Source organism: Bufo bufo, chromosome 8 (genome assembly GCF_905171765.1).
Source record: "Bufo bufo chromosome 8, aBufBuf1.1, whole genome shotgun sequence".
NCBI classification, from domain to species: Eukaryota; Metazoa; Chordata; class Amphibia; order Anura; family Bufonidae; genus Bufo; species Bufo bufo.
The window spans coordinates 200,100,997-200,118,602 of NC_053396.1; positions in this window are offsets into that span (position 1 = coordinate 200,100,997).

Sequence of the window (17,606 nt, forward strand, 5' to 3'; positions counted from 1 at the left end):
GCTTTGCTGCGCTTCGAAAACATGGTGACATGCAACTTCGTTTTTTTTATATATATAAATAGGCAAAATCAAAAGGATTACTTTTCACAGGGCTTTTTTTCAAGCTTAGCTGATTGCTCTCTGCTGGTTTTGTGTCTTTTCATTTCAGGGGATGCAAGACCTCAATAAGTCAATAAATGGAAAATTCCTTTAAGAAGTTGCTAATATATATTCTTGACTATAAAAGTCATCAAAAATACACCACAGAGCTAAAATAAAACCTACTAACCCATAGACTACCGATTAAAGGGATTTTCTAGGGACCACAACCCCAACATTTTTTAGTGAAGGCAGAGAATTTTCTAAAGTAAAAAATAAGTCTTTTTCGCCTGCCGAATCCCTTGTCACTCAGGTGCGCCCTGTTATCTATGTCTGTGACTCTGCAGCAATGATGTCCCCGACTTCTCTATGTAACGTTGTCACATTTCCCAATGGAAAGTACAAGGGTGAAAAAGGGGTGTAGTGGGTGCGGCTCAATACAGGGCGTTAATTGAAAACAATAGTTTGTTCACACTATGGGGGAGATTTATCAAAACAGGTGCAAAGGAAAACTGGCTTAGTCGCCCATAGCAACCAATCAGATTCCACCTTTCATTTTCCAAAGGAGCTCTGAAAGGTGGAATCTGATTGGTTTCTATGGGCGACTAAGCCAGTTCTACTTTACACCAGCTTTGATAAATCTCCCTCTTTGATTTTTGGTGGCATCTTTTAAAATATATAGTTAAAATAAAATGCAGCAAAAAATGATGCAAAGCCATCCTGTGTCCAAAGGTGCTATTGAATGAGCTCCTATAGAGAAGCAAATAACTAGGAAAAAGAGATCCCATGCACCTTCTGTATTTCATTGCTGCCCCCTGAACCGTGCGGCCCTATGCAGGAGCCCAGTTTGCCATACTGTTTTTATCCTGTAAAACCAATTAAAAACAATGGTTTCTGGCAACGGTCAGTGAGCGAAAATGTGTTTTCTGTCCAAAATATATTAGATATTCCTCTCTAGTGAGAATCATCGCAATAACTGTAGCAAGTATTGTTAGAGAAATGGTCTACGCGTTCTGCCCTAAAGATCGGGAATGGAAAGGAAGGTGTGTAGTATTAAAAGGAAAGTTTATTGATGTTTTTTGTGTGTGGTGCGAGATACAGCAGGTTGAAGTAGCCGACCCCCCCCCCCCCCCCCCCCTCTCCCCTTTGTGATCCTGGTTGTGTTTTAAAGCTTAGATAGCTCAGCTTTAAAACCAGACCTGGCTCATTCCTCTAGATGCTACACAGTCTGAGATAGGCCTCTTTCACACAAACAATGTGATGAGTTCAGTGAAACTCGCACCATTTTGCAAGAAAGTTCAGTCAGTTTTATTTGCGATTGTGTTCAGTTGTTCTGTTTTTTCCGCGCAGGTGCGATGCGTTTTTCAGTGATAGGTGCTAGGAGATGTTGTTTGTAAACCTTCCGTTTTTTTTATCAAGAGCGTGAAAAACGCTATAAAAGGGGCACTGGAAGAGGTTATATACCTAATGAGGAGGAATCCAAGAGAGGCACATATACTGTAGGTTACTGAACAACTGGGTATTGCCTTAGCATATGTGGATTTACATCTTATCCTTCTATATATAAACGGTATCTAGGTACATATACTGCTGTTGATATCGAATATCCCAGAAAGGAGGTTTTTATCGCTTGTTACCTTTATATTTATTTATATATACAGTACAGACCAAAAGTTTGGACACACCTTCTCATTCAAAGAGTTTTCTTTATTTTCATGACTATGAAAATTGTAGATTCACACTGAAGGCATCAAAACTATGAATTAACACATGTGGAATTATATACATAACAAACAAGTGTGAAACAACTGAAAATATGTCATATTCTAGGTTCTTCAAAGTAGCCACCTTTTGCTTTGATTACTGCTTTGCACACTCTTGGCATTCTCTTCATGAGCTTCAAGAGGAAGTCCCCTGAAATGGTTTTCACTTCACAGGTGTGCCCTGTCAGGTTTAATAAGTGGGATTTCTTGCCTTATAAATGGGGTTGGGACCATCAGTTGCATTGAGGAGAAGTCAGGTGGATACACAGCTGATAGTCCTACTGAATAGACTGTTAGAATTTGTATTATGGCAAGAAAAAAGCAGCTAAGTAAAGAAAAACGAGTGGCCATCATTACTTTAAGAAATGAAGGTCAGTCAGTCAGCCGAAAAATTGGGAAAACTTTGAAAGTAAGGGCTATTTGACCATGAAGGAGAGTGATGGGGTGATACGCCAGATGACCTGGCCTCCACAGTCACCGGACCTGAACCCAATCGAGATGGTTTGGGGTGAGCTGGACCGCAGAGTGAAGGCAAAAGGGCCAACAAGTGCTAAGCATCTCTGGGAACTCCTTCAAGACTGTTGGAAGACCATTTCAGGGGACTACCTCTTGAAGCTCATCAAGAGAATGCCAAGAGTGTGCAAAGCAGTAATCAAAGCAAAAGGTGGCTACTTTGAAGAACCTAGAATATGACATATTTTCAGTTGTTTCACACTTGTTGTTTGTTATGTATATAATTCCACATGTGTTAATTCATAGTTTTGATGCCTTCATAGTCCTGAAAATAAAGAAAACTCTTTGAATGAGAAGGTGTGTCCAAACTTTTGGTCTGTACTGTATAAATATATTTTTATATATTTCTATATATTTTTATAGGTATAGTGGTTTTCTTTATAGGATTTTATGAAATAAATATTTATATATTTATTTATTTGTATGGTGGTCCATGTGGTCCCGATATTGAGTGCCCCCCATACTTATTTATATCCAATATATCCAAGTGTGTGAATATAGGCTGTGGGTGAGCCAGAGGGGTGTGCACCTTTCCGTTTCTGAATTGGTTGGTGAGCCGCTTATACTTCCTATTTTTTAATATCTACCATGAACACGGATTTTACAGCAGAGCCTGTAAAGTGCCCAAGAAAGAACACTACACAGTGCCCAAGTAAAAGACTATTAAAATGGTGATTTTAAAGTCCTTAAATCCGGCAGCCTTTCATCCCCAAATCTCACTGATTTGACATAATACCCCAAAAAATTGTAGGCCAGATTATCCGGAATTTATAAGGTTTATAATCTTAATACCTTGATACTGCCATATTAATGCCCATACAGTTGTACCAACCATATCAGTGGTACTGTGGTGCCTGCTGCTGTCCTGTGCGCTCAGGTGCTAGCTTTATGTGTGTGAATTAGGTCTTGTGAGCTGCTGCATGGCTGTGTCTAGTTGCTAATCAGCTGCTCCTATATAGCTGTGCTGGTGACCTCACTTCCTTGCCCGTGCAATCGGTATCTATAGATCTTGCTATGTCTCTCTTTGCCCTGACCTTTAGATTGTTTAACGGATTTACATGAACTCTGCCAGCCCTGACCTTGGCCTGTTATTGACTACGTGTATTGCCTGTTTCCTTGGTGCCATGCATCGGTGTCTCTGATCCCCATGGGTCAGCAGCTAACCACACCAGGACTGTTCCAAGAGGAAGCGGCCTGGTGGTTCCCCTGCAGCGAAGTCCAGATCTAAAGACCTGGATGTATAAAATTCTACAATTAGACAAATTATCTACAAATTCAGGTGTGTTGCTATTCTTCCTATGAGCGGGGGGTCCTGTTAAGACCACCAAAATCCTGCCCAAATTTCCCAGGGGATACTCCTTTGTCTACCCAAGCCCCATTGGTTATTATATCTTATCCTCTGCTTCCTGACACATTGGGGCAGTTTTATTAAAGTTGTCCTGGTAGACTCTGTGTTCATGGTAGATATTAGACAAGTTGGTTGAATTTGGGTAAGTCACCAACTGTTTCATATTTTTTATTTTTCTGGGACTTTGAAAAACTGTAGAGAAGGCCAGTTTATGTTTCGGATGCTGCATCGATGACATACCTCACATGAACGCTGTAACCAACAGTCAGCCCTGTGTAATTCTGATTGGCACAGTTGGGCACATTTCTTATGGTGTGCCAAAAAGAATGACTTCTTCTGTCTGGCTCGTCAATTTTCTTGTGCTTGAATATGGTCAGCCATGGTCAGCAGCTGTTTAACCTTTAGTCACATTTAGCAGTGGTCTTCATTTGACGTGGGCACAGATTTTCATAGTAAATAACAACCACCACCATGGAGCTGGTTTAAAATTAGAAACTGGTTGAACGTTGCTGTATAGATTTCCAAATGAGAAAAATGTATTGAAGTCTGTGGGCCAAAGTGATAAGACCAGGTCTCAAAATTAGAGAGCGAAAACCAGGACAACTTTAGTAAAACTGGCCCAATGTGTCAGGAAGCAGAGGATGAGATATAATAACCAGTGAGTAGACAAAGGAATATCTCCTGGGTTATTTGGGCAGAATTTGTAGATTATTTGTCTAATTGTTGAATTTTTTACATCCAGGTCTTTAGCCATGGATTTTGTGGCCTTTTTCAGCGTCGTGCATCCATGTAACACGTCTTCTGGGGTCTTCTGAGGTATGGTTCTGATACTAACCAATGTTTCCTGTAAACAACAGATTTGCTAGTAACCAGGCTTTGTGTGCCTTTGTTTATATGGGTTTTCCTCTGGATAGGTCATCAGTATGTGATTGGTGAGGGTCCGACCCCTGCTGATCAGCTGTTTGAGAAGGCAGTGGCGCTCCAGCTTTTCCTAGGCCGTGTGATGTCACGTTCATTTGTCACATGGTCATAGAAGTGAATGGGGCAGAGCTGCGATAGCAAGCACAGCCGCTATACAATGTATGTATTCATCCCCCACTTACCTCATTGTTGTCATTCGGTCTCCCCTGGTTACGGCCACCGCTCTTCTCCAGAATCCCTGTGGCCGCACTTGCGCAGAAGACTCCTTCTTGTCTCCCGGCCGGGCCGCTCGCAGTCCTGAACGCGCACGCCGCCGCGCATGCGCCATGGTGACTTTTTCCTGGCCAGAATAGTACAGAGCCGCGAACGCGCACGCCGGCTCTGTACTATACTGGCCAGGGATAAGTCACCATGGCGCATTCGCGGCGGCATGCGCATTCAGTCCAGCCCACGGCCCGGCCGGGAGAAGACGTCAATCAAGATGAAGCCCGCCCCCAGCCAGAATCCAGGAAGTGAACGCCGCTGGCAGCAGGTAAGTATGAAAAGGCGCCATGGGAATACCCCTTTAATTTGAACTCCTTTTGCCAATTAGCTCTTGGAGAAAAGTCATTGACACAGAGGTTCACTTACTTATCTTCACTGCATTGTGGATGTTTACTCAGTGTCCTCAATAAAAGACATGAACATTTAATTCGCAATCACGTGACCCAAATCCGTCCACATGACCCAGGTTGCTATGACGCAGAGCGGTCACGTGATCGGAGAACCGGTCACATGATCACACTCTAGCGCCCATGTGTGATCACGTGACCGTTTCGCGTCATAGCAACCTGGGTCATGTGGACGCATTTGGGTCACGTGATCGCGAAGTAAATGTACCGGACATGCGCAATGGAGTCCAGGGAACACCAGGATAGCGATCTCCATCGCCATGAGGGGGGCGTCCAGCTGCAGCCACTTCCCTTAGGTAATATACAGTACAGTCCAAAAGTTTGGACACACCTTCTCATTCAAAGAGTTTTCTTTATTTTCATGACTATGAAAATTGTAGATTCACACTGAAGGCATCAAAACTATGAATTAACACATGTGGAATTATATACATAACAAACAAGTGTGAAACAACTGAAAATATGTCATATTCTAGGTTCTTCAAAGTAGCCACCTTTTGCTTTGATTACTGCTTTGCACACTCTTGGCATTCTCTTGATGAACTTCAAGAGGTAGTCCCCTGAAATGGTTTTCACTTCACAGGTGTGCCCTGTAAGGTTTAATAAGTGGGATTTCTTGCCTTATAAATGGGGTTGGGACCATCAGTTGTGTTGAGGAGAAGTCAGGTGGATACACAGCTGATAGTCCTACTGAATAGACTGTTAGAATTTGTATTATGGCAAGAAAAAAGCAGCTAAGTAAAGAAAACCGAGTGGCCATCAGTACTTTAAGAAATGAAGGTCAGTCAGTCAGCCGAAAAATTGGGAAAACTTTGAAAGTAAGGGCTATTTGACCATGAAGGAGAGTGATGGGGTGCTGCGCCAGATGACCTGGCCTCCACAGTCACCGGACCTGAACCCAATCGAGATGGTTTGGGGTGAGCTGGACCGCAGAGTGAAGGCAAAAGGGCCAACAAGTGCTAAGCATCTCTGGGAACTCCTTCAAGACTGTTGGAAGACCATTTCAGGGGACTACCTCTTGACGCTCATCAAGAGAATGCCAAGAGTGTGCAAAGCAGTAATCAAAGCAAAAGGTGGCTACTTTGAAGAACCTAGAATATGACATATTTTCAGTTGTTTCACACTTGTTTGTTATGTATATAATTCCACATGTGTTAATTCATAGTTTTGATGCCTTCATAGTCATGAAAATAAAGAAAACTCTTTGAATGAGAAGGTGTGTCCAAACTTTTGGTCTGTACTGTATGTCTACTGATAGGTTGTGTATTATAGGATATGTGATTCACATGAAATGTATTGGTGGACTTAGTTAACGCAGGTTTTAGACAGACTTAATTAGATGTTCTATTGGTAGATTGTAACTGGGGGAGGGACCGATTGGTCTTTATATACTTGGTTCATACACTTCTACATTAGCTTGACAAAAGCTAAGATGTAGCCGAAACGTTGCTGTACCAAGATTGTGTGTACTGTCTCATGCACCATGTGTGAATAAAAATCTTGTTGGATTGGACATGCTGCCGTCTACTTCTGTGATGAACTATCCTCAGGATAGGTCATCAACATGAGACAGACGGGGGTCCGACTCCCGAGAGCGGTGCATCCTTCTCGCAGCTTACTTGGCACAGCGCCATACATTGTATAGTGGCTGTGCTTGGTATTGCAACTCAGCCCCATTCATTTGAATGGGACTGAGCTGCGCCTAGGTCATGTGACCTATGAACGTGACGTCACATGGTCTACAAAGTGACCTAAGCGCTCACGGAGTGCCACAGCCTCTTTGTACAGCTGATCTGCCATGGTCCCCGTAGTCAGAGCCTCGTCCACCCCATATTGATGACCCATCCTGAGGATGTATTTGACTATCTGTGCAGAAATCTAGGTCATGACAAAGGGTTCACTTACTTTTTCTTAACAGCTGGGCCAATTCATATGATGTTGCCTTACTATATGGAGACATTTAGATTGTAAGGACTTCTATTGAACATAAAAGCTGATCCCGTAGTCAATGGCATTGCTCCAGCAAGAATGACATTCCTCTAAAATGACATCACAGGGGACTCTGCTGAATTAGGATTGACGATACTGGTTTCTGCTGGTTTCCAGTACTGCCTCCAGACCTCTCCACACTGCAGGCAGCAGGACACATTCATCCATTAGGTCAGAGAACCATCAACCCGTTTGTAGTCTTCTGTGTACTACTTCTTTGGTTTCACTGACTTTGTGTAGATTACTGACACCATTGAACGGATAGAGGGCACTACGACCATTATATGGAGGTCGCAACGTTTTTCTGTCGGCACTCTGACATCTCTAGAAATGGTCCTCTGTGGTAGGATCAGGTCTGTAAAATACTAACCACGGCACTCGAAGCAGTGTGCAAAAAGATGTTCTCCTTTTATTCATCCATCCAGCATCTCATAGTAATTTGGCCAACGTTTCGACCCCTCCAGGACCTTGATCACGGCCTTGTAGATGCACGGCCTGACACGGGCACTGCTAGGAAAAAACTAAAGCAGTGCTCGTGTCACGCCGTACACGTAGCTCTCTCATCTACAAGGCCGCGATCATGGTCCGGTAGGGGTCGAAATGATAAAAGGAGCACATCTTCTTGCTTATTGTTTTGAGTGTCGTGGTTACTTACAATACATAGAGCTCGTCATAGACTCGGCAGTTTGCCCGGATCCAGTAAGCGTTGCTGTCAGGATGCTGGTTGTCCAGAGCCACTCATGGCAAGATATCAGCAACAGTAGGATTGACTGTACACGAGGAATCCTCTGGAGCTGTAGTTCTTTTGTATGAAGGAGTTGCATAGGAAATACATTTTGAGGTGCACAAATTGTGGATCTGAAAAATACGGATACCATATCCGCATTTTTCCGGACCCATTGACTTCAATGGGTCTGTGGTCCGCAGTTTGAAGCCAAATATACAGTCGGTCCATAAATATTTGGACATCAACACAATTCTAACATTTTTGGCTCTATACACCACCACAATGGATTTGAAATGAAACGAACAAGATGTGCTTTACCTGCAGACTGTCAGCTTTAATTTGAGGTATTTACATCCAAATCAGGTGAACGGTGCAGGAATTACAACAGTTTGCATATGTGCCTCCCACTTGTTGAGGGGCCAAAAGTAATAGGACAGAATAATAATCATAAATCAAACTTTCACTTTTTAATACTTGGTTGCAAATCCTTTGCAGTCAATTACAGCCTGAAGTCTGGAACGCATAGACCTCACCAGACGCTGGGTTTCCTCCCTGGTGATGCTCTGCCAGGCCTCTACTGCAACTGTCTTCAGTTCCTGCTTGTTCTTGGGGCATTTTCCCTTCAATTTTGTCTTCAGCAAGTGAAATGCATGCCCAATCGGATTCAGGTCCGGTGAATGACTCGGCCATTGCATAACATTCCACTTCTTTCCCTTAAAAAACTCTTTGGTTGCTTTTGCAGAATGCTTTGGGTCATTGTCCATCTGCGCTGTGAAGCGCCGTCCAATGAGTTCTGATGCATTTGGCGGAATATGAGCAGATAATATTGCCCGAAACACTTCAGAATTCATCCTGCTGCTTTTGTCAGCAGTCACATCATCAATAAATACAAGAGAAGCAGTTCCATTGGCAGCCATACATGCCCACGCCATGACACTACCACCACCATGCTTCACTGATGAGGTGGTATGCTTAGGATCATGAGCAGTTCCTTTCCTTCTCCATACTCTTCTCTTCCCATCACTCTGGTACAAGTTGATCTTGGTCTCATCTGTCCATAGGATGTTGTTCCAGAACTGTGAAGGCTTTTTAAGATGTTTGGCAAACTCTAATCTGGCCTTCCTGTTTTTGAGGCTCACCAATGGTTTACATCTTGTGCTGAACCCTCTGTAGTCACTCTGGTGAAGTCTTCTCTTGATTGTTGACTTTGACACACATACACCTACCTCCTGGAGAGTGTTCTTGATCTGGCAAACTGTTGTGAAGGGTGTTTTGTTTACCAGGGAAAGAATTCTTCGGTCATCCACCATAAGTTGTTTTCCGTGGTCTTCAGGGATTTTTTGGTGTTGCTGAGCTCACCGGTGCGTTCCTTCTTTTTAAGAATGTTCCAAACAGTTGTTTTGGCCACGCCTAATGTTTTTGCTATCTCTCTGATGGGTTTGTTGTGTTTTTTCAGCCTAATGATGGCTTGCTTCACTGATAGTGACAGCTCTTTGGATCTCATCTTGAGAGTTGACAGCAACAGATTCCAGATGCAAATAGCAGACTGGAAATGAACTCTGGACCTTTTATCTGCTCATTGTAATACCCTCAAATTAAAGCTGACAGTCTGCAGGTAAAGCACATCTTGTTTGTTTCATTTCAAATCCATTGTGGTGGTGTATAGAGCCAACAATTTTACAATTTTTTTAAATAACGCTCCAAGGGCGCTCCGTGGGTGCGCTAAGTGGTGGCAGCGGTATCGCAGCAGAACCGCAAAGTCTGCCGCATAAGAGAAAGCACTGTAATGAATATGATGATACTGCGCTCTGGGACTCTAGGTATATTTAAATTAATGCAGGGGTGTCGAAGCTGCACGCTGACCTACACGCTGATCTATACGACACCTGAACCACTTCATTCCCCGGACTTCAGCATTGAAGAGTCGGCGAGTAATAACCATTTAATCGGCAATCCCTGACTTCAGGAAGACGCACCAGCGCATCAAATGTAAAAGCACAGGCAGGAGGATCAACATACAAGCAGAAGTCTACACGGCAGGTACACTGGCAAAGCCAGATAGAGACTTGTATAATAGTGTATATTTATGTGCTGGATTGTATTATCCTATGACACCCCCGCATTCATTTAAATATACCTAGAGTCCCAGAGCGCAGTATCATTATATTCATTACAATTTTACAATTGTGTCGGTGTCCCAATATTTCTGGACCTGACTGTATTTGTCTGTTCCTCGAAATGATAGAATATGCCAGCAAAATGCAGTCAATGGGTCCACAAAAGAAATGCGGACGGCACACGGTACGCATCCTCATTTTGTGGATCCACGATTTGCGGCCAGCAAAACGGATACGGTCATGGGCATGAGGTTTAAAAGGGTTTTCTGAGATTTTTTTTTTAATGATGGCATCACTATCTGATACGTGGGGGTCTGACACTCAAGACCCCCGCTAATCAGCTGTTTTGGGAAGACACCTGTGGGCGCCGGGGCCTTCTCACAGCTCACCAAGCGCAGCGCTGTACATTGTATAGTGGCAGTGCTTGGTATTACAGCTCAGCCCCATTTACTTGACCCCCACCAATCAGATACTGATGATTCTGAACCCCTTTAACCCAGAGCAAGGTCACTACCAGAAAGAGTTGTCCGATACTTGGAATCCCAGAAGAAGCAAGACAGATACTTTGGAGAACAGCACTACTGTGGACATTCAGAGGTGCAGTGACATGTATAGTGGTCATTGAGCATGACCACTAGATACGGAAGCATGTGAAGTCATTGATGAGCCCAGGTAAAGGTTTCCAGCAGCGCACTTACATTCTAGGCACAATTAAGGAAGTTTATGGCTTTACAACCAATACCAATCTACTAATTTGTGCTTCAGAAGAAACTGTTTGAGGAGATCAGATCTGGTTCAACGTTGTCCTCAAGGCCCAATTTTTACAGTTGTTTTCTGCCTCCCCCCCCCCCCCCCCCCCCCCCCCCCCCCCCCCCCCCCCCCCCCCCCCCCCCCCCCCCCCCCCCGAGCACTTTTCCAGTTGAGTTGTTGAGCATGCCCATAGACACATATCCTATAGTTTACTCCATTTGAGCTTTTTGGGAGTCAGTATGTAACCTTTTGTTTATAGCATTGATCCGTAGGAACATCTGATGTTCCTTGTGCTACAAGACGTAGTTCACCCATCGCACAAAGACGGCTTCTCAGTGCACAAAAATTGGATTATGTGGCCCTTAATTTAGAGATCAAGTTTCACCATTAAAGCGCTTGTATTTGTGCGAGGTTTCTGGACCAGTCCTAGCTGGTTTGGTAACTTATTTAGTCCCAGTATCTCTTTATGTCAACCCCATGGTGTGAAATGAGACAAACAAAACCTGCTGAGGATGCAGGGATTAGGTTTCTTTTTGGTATCTGTAGCTTAGCTATAGTACCACTTATGACTAGCAGATGGTGATCACGTGTATATTTTTGGAATGTTTTTGCATGTAGGAACAAGTAATGCCAGGGTGCAGTTATTTATGTAAAGGGTTTAAAAAGTCTGATATATTAGTGAGATCCTGGGGTCACCACCCGTGGTTCCCATCTGTCCGATAAATTTATCCATGGTTATCATAGACAAGCAGCATGAAACAATTTTTTGTGTCCGTTACAAGCAAAATGAGCAATATATCGCTTGGGTTGGGTCATTTGAAGTCCAGATATAAATCACTAGCTCTTCTTATTGCCTTCTGGTGATTCAGCCATATGAGGAAATTTTATTCTGCCAGAAATAAGGCTTTAAAGGGGTATTCCCATCTGAGACATCGCTAGGATATGCCCCCATTGTCTCATAGGTGCGGGTCCCACCTATATCGAGAACGGAGCGCTGTGGCTGGAGGACCCCAAATTTCCCGGCGTCCATCCACCACCAAGCGCTAATCCCCGCCTCTCCCATAGAACTGAATGGGAGCGTGCCGCGCATGCGCGGCCCATGCTCCTATTCATTTCTATGGGGCAGACGGCCTATTTTTGGCGGCCCCATAGAAATGAATGGAGGGTGGCTGCGCATGCGCAGTGTGCTCCCCTTCCCTTTCGGGGCTCCGTTCTCGATATAGGTGTGGGTCCCAGGGGTGGGACCCACACCTATAAGAAAATGGGGGCATATCCTAGCGATATGCCCCCATTGTCTGAGATGAGAAAACCCTTTTAAGGGAACCCATTTATTCTGGTGAAAAATTTGCAACATTAAAGGAGTTGTCCATATTTTTATTTTTAGTCCTCCTCATTCCCCCTCCTCCTATCCCCCAAACTAAGTGGTACCTGTGAAGAAATCCACGTTCCCTGCTGTACCTCTCTGGCTCCCTTCGCTAGACTTCTGGTCCCTGTCTGTCCTCTTCTGTACGGGCATGGTCAATGACTGGTCTCAGCGGTGATGTTTCCCCAAATGCAGGGGCGGACTGGCCATAGACCCTACAGGAAAATTTCCTGGTGGGCCAAAGCCAGGGGGGTTGCACAAGCCCTCCTGATGGCTGCTAGCCAGGTACGTAACAATCTGATACTCTCAGCATTAATTAAAGGGGTTGTCCAAGTTATGGAAAAAAAGATATTGCACACGACCGTATGGCTTTTTCAGTGTTTTGCGGTCCGTTTTTCACGGATCCATTGTTCCATTTTTTTGTTTCCGTTGTGTTTCCGTTAATACAAGAGCTGCCCTGAGTGACATGTCTGCCTGCTGGGAGACTCAGCAGCATGTTGTATGTGTAGAACTACAAGTCCCAGCTGTATAATGACACTGCTAAGGGAGTGAATACAAGAGCTGCCCTGAGTGACATGTCTGCCTGCTGGGAGACTCAGCAGCATGTTGTATGTGTAGAACTACAAGTCCCAGCTGTATAATGACACTGCTAAGGGAGTGAATACAAGAGCTGCCCTGAGTGACATGTCTGCCTGCTGGGAGACTCAGCAGCATGTTGTATGTATAGAACTACAAGTCCCAGCAGTACAATGACACTGCTAATACACACAGGATCTTCCCCCTACCTGCAATGCTCTGCAGAACTTCTCTTTCAGCTCCTGTGCTCAGCATTTGTCTCTTCACTGCCTGCAGCTACACAGTAAACACTTCAGCCCTGAGTCTGTGCAGCTGAAGGGGTTAAGAATCCTGGGAGAGAGCAATAAGCAGCAGCCGGCAGTGCAGGGGGGCGTGGCCAGCACAGTGACCTCTTGTGTACAGATCTGTCAGGCTTGTGCACCAACATTATCAGAGCAGGGCGAGAAGCTGACATCACAGGTCATGTGACCCTCAGTGACATCTGAGAAACCAGGCACTGGAGATAAGGTGAGTTAATTGGAAAGCTGTTACATTTGCTTAGTTAATAATAACAGTATTTTTTTAAAAAAAACATAAAAAAACTTACCATGCACTGTTCCAAATTATTACACACTGTATAAAAACACTTTATAGGTTGTAAAGAACTGACGATTGTCATTGGTTGTGTTTGCAGCATATTTACTGAAATCAAAAGCTATTTCAATCAAACTTTTAACAACATTTTAACTTTTTAAACATCTTAACAGGTCACGTTACATTTTAACATAGGACCCCTTATTTGATAGCAGCTTCACGAGTCTTGCATCCATTGAACTTGTGAGTTTTTGGACAGTTTCTGCTTGAATTTGTTTGCAAGATGTCAGAAGAGCCTCCCAGAGCTGCTGTTTGGAAGTACACTGCCTCCCACCCTCATAGATCTTTTGCTTGAGGATGCTCCAAAGGTTCTCAATAGGATTGAGGTCAGGGGAGGATGGAGGCCGCACCATGACTTTCTCTCCTTTTATCCAGGGGTGGATTAAGTGCATGATAGGCCCGGGCCGGTCTACCCAACTTCTGTATGAAGAGGTTGCGGTGCTTCGTGAGCGTCACAGTCTCTTCCTAGGCCATATGATGTCACATTTATCGCTCATGTGGCCTAGGTGCAGCTCTGTCCCATCCAAGTGATTGGGTCTGAGCTGCAATAGACAGCGCTGTGCTTGGTAAGGAGCGAAGAGGCTGCGGCGCTCACTGGAACATCGCGGTCTACTCAAACAGCTGATCGTCGGGGGTGCCAGGAGTCGGACCCCCACCATCTCATAACTCTCTGAGTACAGATGTCATAGATGTTACCTGCAGTCCTATGTAACACCCCACATAACACAGTGAACTATTGTGTTATGTGGGGTGTTACATAGGACTGCATGGAACATCTACTACATTATCTGCACACAGAAAGTTACCACTGTTATCTGGGCTGTTACATAGGACTGCAGGTGACAACTTAAAATTTTAGTTGCCAAATTTAAAATACATATGATTATGATTAAAAAAAAGTGTCTTTTTATAGGCATTGTTGTATTGTGGCACCTTATTGTTAGGTTTGTGTTTTATGTATTTTATGTATTACCGGTAGCGCTGCTTGTGCTCATGTCTGTCTTTATAAAAGTGACGTATTGATGTCACTACGTTAGGAGGCCCGAGGAAGGGTGATCTAAGCGAAACGGCCGTCGCCTCATGGTGCCTGTGTGGCGTCCTGCACCCCTATCGTCTGCCCGTACTTTCGTGTCTATGTGGAACAATAAAGCAGGAATTGGACTTTTACTGGTGAGTGCCGTCTTTCATCTTCATATCTCATATTCGTTTGATCTTACCGAGACTGAGCCCCGGTGTCACCATCGCAGAGAATGTTCCCTTAATGTAAAAACCGTGGAGGAGAGTTGGAGCCGTCCTGTCTGTCGATCTACCTGTGTGCATGATAAAAAAAGACTAAAGGAGAAGATGAGATGCAGGTCACAGCGGTGAGCCAGCTCTACTTATAGGAGAATACAGCACCACATACCTGTTACATCCATCTTCTGTCATGTACATCTTCTCTTTCCTCTTCTCCGTTTGACCCAGACCACCATGACTAATTATTTCAGCCGTTCATCTCGTCTCTACAGAGTTTGTTACACAGACACGTTAGAGTTCTTATAATTGGGGTCATTTATCAAACTGGTGTAAAGTACAACTGGCTTAGGTGCCCATAGAAACCGATCAGATCCCACCTTTCATTTTCCAAAGGAGCTGTCAAAAATGAAAGGTGAAATCTGTTGCTATGGGTAACTAAGCCAATTCTACTTTACACTAGTTTGATAAATTACCCCAAAGGTCCCTATAGTGTCTACAGCAGTTATAAAGTCCCCTAGTAATAATAACATCCTATATTGTGCTCCAGGTAATAATGCCTGTATAGTGTTCCCAAAAATAATGTCCCCTAATAGAAACGCCCGCACAATACCCCCATATAGTAATTTCCCCCACACTGCTCCCATATAGTAATTTCCCATACTCTGCCCCATACAGTCATTTCCCCCACACTGCCTCCCATGTAGTAATTCCCCGCACACTGTTCCCCATGTAGTAGTTTGCCCCCACAAAGTAATTTGCCCCCACACTGCCCCATCAAGTAATAACCCCCCCACACTGCCCCCCATTAAGTAATTTGCCCCGACACTGCCATCCATTAAGTAATTTGCCCCCACACTGCCCCCCATTAAGTAATTTGCCCCGACACTGCCATCCATTAAGTAATTTGCCCCCACACTGCCATCCATTAAGTAATTTGCCCCCACACTGCCATCCATTAAGCAATTTGCCCCCACACTGCCATCCATTAGGTAATTTGCCCCCACACTGCCATCCATTAAGCAATTTGCCCCCACACTGCCCTTCATTAAGTAATTTTTCCCCACAATATTCATTTCTCCACACTGCCCCCACAGTATTAATTGTCCCCCACACTAGTAATTTGCCCCCACGTAGTAGTTTTCCCCCACTGTCCCTTCTGTGCCCCCCAAAGTTGGCACACAAAAAAATAAAATAAAAACTAATACTTACCTGTGTACCAGTCGGCGTTCACTCGTAGATGGTGCACACACGTCAGGTTGTTGCGTCCAGGCACAGGAGCGAGATGACGTCATCACCTCCGCCTGCGCTGGGATTTTACTACCACATAGGCTTCAGGCCTACTAGGCCTGAGGCCTATAGCGGTGATCAGGAGGCAGGGAACTATGTGCTCCCGTGCCCCGCCGTAGTTTGTGGGCGTTGGGCCCCCCAGCGATGCCGGGCTCGGGGCTACAGACCCAAACACCCCAATTATAACCAGCCACTGCTTTTATCCCCATAGCAGCGATTGATGCAGAGGTATTCTTTACAGCATGAGATGGTGCATTGTCATGCATGAAGATGATTTTATTACGGAAAGCATAGTTCTTCCTTCTGTACCAGGTAAGAAAGTGGTCAGTCAGAAACTCCACATACTATGCAGAGGTCATCTTTACACCTTCGGGGACCCTAAAGGGGCCAACCAGCTCTCTTCCCATTATTCCGGCCCAAAACATGACTCCACCACCGCCTTGCTGATGTCGCAGCTTTGTTGGAACAGGGTGGCCGTTCACCAACCATCCACTACTCCATCCATCTGGACCATCCAGGGTTGCAGGCACTCATCAGTGAACAGGACTGTTTGAAAATTAGTCTTTATGTATTTTTCTGCCCAATGCAGCCGTTTCTGCTTGTGAGCATTGGTTAGTGGTGGCCGAATAGAAGGTTTGTGCACAGTTGCAAGACTCTGGGGGACTCTACACCCTTGATGTCCGTGAGACTCCAGAGGCACCAGCAGCTTCAATTATCGGTTTGCTGCTATGTAATGGTATTTTAGCAGCTGCTCTCTTGATCCGATGCATGGATCTGGCAGAAATCTTCCTCAATGTGCCTTTTTTATCTGCATGAACCCGTCTATGCTCTGAATCAGCCACAAATCTCTTAATAGTGTGATGATCACGCTTAAAGGGTTTCTGTCACCTGAAAAATAGGTATTAAGCTGGCTGACATGAGCCATGTGCCAATGTCAGCTGAACACAACTATAACACTGCCTAAAGCCTTTATTGAGAAAAACGAACTTTTATAATAGGGAAGGACGCTCGGTGGCTGCCGGCTTCCTCACTGCGCCTGCGCCGAATACTGAACGGCGCGAGATTTACACTGCAAATACAACACTGCTTTCCTCCAGGATTGCTCCACTGCCGTCTTTGCATCTCCCCTGTCTGCAGAAATCAACATCTGTTGTCGGAGGGGTTGAAGCCAATAGCATGCCGCGGCGGTGACGTGCCCTTCTTGCATCATGTCACTGTGTCCCCCATCTTCAATATGGTGACCCGGCAGTATTTTATGCTGCATTGTAGTATTTGGTTCTGCTGGCGTGATTTTTTGTGTTGCGCTACGGTATGGCTGGCCCGCTCTGTTGTCCCTGCCTACTTGTGGCTTGTGTTGGCCCTGTCTTCTCCCAGTATGGACTCACCTACAACTTGGGGCCACTTTTAGGTTTTTCTCCAGGGCCACTTTAACTTCCCAGTCGGCCGTGCCCAAACTTCATGTCAATTCTGGGTCATGTACTGATTAGGACACGTCACCACAGAGGCCATTAAAATTTAAATTTTTAAATTTATTTATTGCAAAAAAAAAAAAAAGAAAAAGAATAAAAATGTGTAAAAATCGGCTATCAATATAAAAGTCTTTGAAAAACACTTTAAAGTGGTTATCCAAACTA